The following is a 3,890-nucleotide window of genomic DNA, read 5'->3' as shown; positions in this document are numbered from 1 at the left end:
GACGATGTTCAGCAATATTTTACTGGTGTGTGACATCTATTATATTGTTCCATAACTTGAGTAGTTTGTTTGGCCCTTTCGTTGGCATAGTTAAAAATATGGACCTCTTCCAGTCAGTTGGCCAAGTAGTTGTCTTCCAAATTTCCTGGCATGGATGAGTAAGCTTCATCAGCTTGTTGAAACATTTTAGTTGGTAGTTCATCCATTCCTAAAAGCTTCTTTTTGACTTATGTGTTCAGTGCAGCTTGAATTTCTTCAGCACCATTAGTTCTTCTTTATATAATACCTCCTGAAATAGCAGCATGTTTAGTAGGCATTTGGGGGCACAATGACTCTATTCTTTCCATTTTTTTATTGTTTCCTGCATCATTCAATATTTTGCCCACAGAATCTTTCAAGATTGCAAATTCAGGTCTGAAGTTTTCTTGAGTTCTTTCGGTTTAAGATATGCTGAACATATTCTTCCTTTTTGGATTTTTACCTCTAAGTCGTGGCATATTTCATTATAATATTTGGCTTTTTATTCTCAAGCTGCCATTTGTGATTATCTGTTCATGTTTTTTATTTCATCCTTTCTTCAATTTATTTTCCTCCCCCTCCACCCCCCACTATCATGATCAGAATTCTACCTTGCAAGTCTGGCTAGACGAGAGTATGTACACTGGTACAGATAGGATCTAGAAACACAGGAAATCCAGGGAGGATGATCCCTTCAGGACCAGTGATGTGAGTGGCGATACTGGGAATGTAGGGAGGGGTAGGGTGGGTTGGAAAGGGTGAGCTGATTACAAGGATCTACTGGTGACCTCCTCTCTGGGGGATGGACAACAGAAAAGTGGGTGAAGGGAGACGTCATACAGGGCAAGATATGACGTAATGATGATTTATAAATTATCAATTGTTCATGAGGGAGGGCTGAGCAGGGAGGGAGGGTAAAACATGAGGCCCTGATATCAGGGGCTTAAGTGGAAAGCAAATGGTTTGAGAATGATGAGGGCAATGAATGTACAAATATGCTTTACGCAATTGATGTATGTATGGACTGTGATAAGAGTAGTATGAGACCCTAATAAAACCAGTATAAAAAAAGAGATCTAACAACTCTACTAGCTGAACTGGGCTCTACCTGAAACACACCCGTAACCTGAGGATTTAAGTCTGAAAATTCACAGTGCTTTAAGAAGCAGAAGAGAGGTATATCAAGTGTATTGACCTGTCCATAGGGGAACAAACATTGAATCAGTACCTCAATGCTTCATATGATTATTCTGGCAAAGCTGTGATTGACATTGGCAGTGAATATTGTTGTACATTTTCTCTGAAACCAACCCCAATTGTTTGTTTAAATAGTGTCCAACCACATAAGGATTGATTCTATACAAGTGAATAATTCAGGTATTGTTATATGGAGATAGCCTACATTGGTACAATATCCCTCTCTCAACAGTGTTTCATAAATTATTATCAGGGGCTATTCAATCACAATATAAATGGAAGATCTTTATGATCCAGGAAGATGATTGATAAGACTCTCTACCATTAATTAACAAGGAGCTCTGTAAAGGGAGCCAAATGCAGATTTTAAAAATGTGTATCCAGTAATGGATTTTGGGCTTGCAGTAAATCCTACCTCCAACTTAAGAACAGTTGGTTCTGACATCATGGCCCCACTCAATACTCACCATCAGAAAGGGAGCACAGAAGATACAGGTGCTATAGCAATGTGTGGTGAAGAAATCAGATGGTTCTCAGCTATCAGATAAAATAGCATCTGGTGTCTTAAAGGCTTATTTCCAAAGAAGAAGCCATGTAAGTGAGATGTCTGCTAAGTGCACACAGAAGAAGCACACCAACATTAGTGACCCAAGCAATATAAATCATGTAATTCAAAGCCAAACTAGAGAATTATATCAGAGCCAAAATTCTGAAATTCTTATTTGCAGAAAGCTTTGGATGACAGTGGAAGCCCAAGATACATTGATAACACCTACACATGATATAAGCCTCCAATGATTCCCTTTACCCACAATGGAGAGGTAGGAATAACACTAGTTACAAAACAGAGTGCATTGGAGAGATGACTATAGAAGATCAAAATGATAAATCTGACTTGAATGGTTAAATCCTTGTCACTTGATTTCCCCTCTGATACATGTTGGGTGTGATCTGGTTTTCAACATATTCTGATTTTAAATGCTAGATATATGTCTGATGTATTTTGTCATTAGTGGTAGCCCTCCTGAATTTTTGTTATAAATGTTTCAGTATAAAACACATGATTAATGAACCTATAGAGACAAGTAGAATAAGGGTTCCTGGGAGGTACAATTGGGGGTGGTGGTGTAAAGGGGAGTTGATATCAATGAGTTCAAGAAGGAAGAAAATGGATTGATATTGATTGTGGTCACAATTTACAATACTGCTTGATGTGATTGATCTTTGGAAGGATATGTTATCTGTATTAGCTTCCAATAAGATGATTTTTTAAAAATAGAATTCCTCTTGGTTACATTGTCCTTGATCCAGCCCTACCAGTCCTCCTACACCATCCTTGCCACTGATTTTGGATCGCTTGTCCCCTTCTCCATGGGTTTGTTAAAACCCACTTCCTCCCCCCCCCCCCATGTCCCCCTCTCCCATGTCCCCCTGGAACTGACATCCCTTGTTCTCTCTTCTTGCTTCTTTATCCCACCTATTCCTTCCAGGTAGACATGGAAGGACAACAATATGTACCAACACAAGACCGAGTACAATGTAGCAACAATAGAAAATAATACAATAGCTACAACAACAACAAAAACCTATAGTTAACGGTCTATTTGTTGTCCTGTATGAGTGTAATGGAGAAGCTCTGCAATGACACGATACGAATCCATTCATTTAGTGCAACCCATCGGATGATATTCATGGCCTAAATTGTAACTCTGTATTGATAAACGCAAGATTGATGAAACAAATCTAATAAAACCAAACTGAAATTAATTGATGAAAAAGAAAAAGTGGAAGAGAATAAAGAATATCATCACACCTCATTCCAACCTTCAGTAGTAGATCAGACCCCCTGTTGATTTTCTTTCCCAGCCCCTTTGGCAGAAAACTACCTGTGGAGTGAGCCTGTTTTTTGCATAGCAGAATCACTTTGTATGTTAATAGATGGGAGTTACAAGTACTGACCTTGGTTTTCACTCTGATAGCAAGAGCCACTCTTCCCCAGTCATTAGAAAGAATGTTTAGCATTTCCTATAAATTATCTTAGAAACGAAGTATAGGTGAAATAGACAAGCTCATAGCACCACATTTAAGCAGAACTGTGACAGGACCATATTTCCTTGAGGGCATTGCTCCCTTCCCCCCGGGGCCAATCCCCCACTCCTCCATCCAGCACCCCTCTGACCTGAGGTAATCTGTTCTAAGATCACAATGAAATGCAGGTTTTCAAGTGCCCTCAGAGCAATTTTTGTTTAAACCACCCATCTTTCCCTATCAAGACATGCTGTCTTTCTCTCATTTTCCACCTCCCCACTAGGAGGACAAGCTAGGAGCAAAATCCAGGAATCGTGTCATAAAACAAGGTGCCTGAAACTTTACCTAAATATACTTTTGCTTTACTTCTGTCAATACCACTTAGTGATATATGTATTTTAACTTGATTTTTCTTCTGCTTTCTGGTTTCTACCCTCCATGAATAATATAAAGAGGGTTGGCCAGGGATGAGGCTGCTGTAGCCTGGCCAATAGTGGCATTTGAACATTGTCCCACTGTACAGGCTAGCCTGACTTTAAAAACTTCACATAATTTGAATTGAACATTGTATTGCTCTTCTTTTATTCCGAACTCGCAACATTAGTTGTTACTTACGGTTTCAAATGTTTTCATAGTTTTTTTCATTC

The sequence above is a fragment of the Tenrec ecaudatus genome, chromosome X, assembly GCF_050624435.1.
Source record: "Tenrec ecaudatus isolate mTenEca1 chromosome X, mTenEca1.hap1, whole genome shotgun sequence".
Taxonomy (NCBI): domain Eukaryota; kingdom Metazoa; phylum Chordata; class Mammalia; order Afrosoricida; family Tenrecidae; genus Tenrec; species Tenrec ecaudatus.
This window is presented reverse-complemented; position numbering follows the sequence as displayed.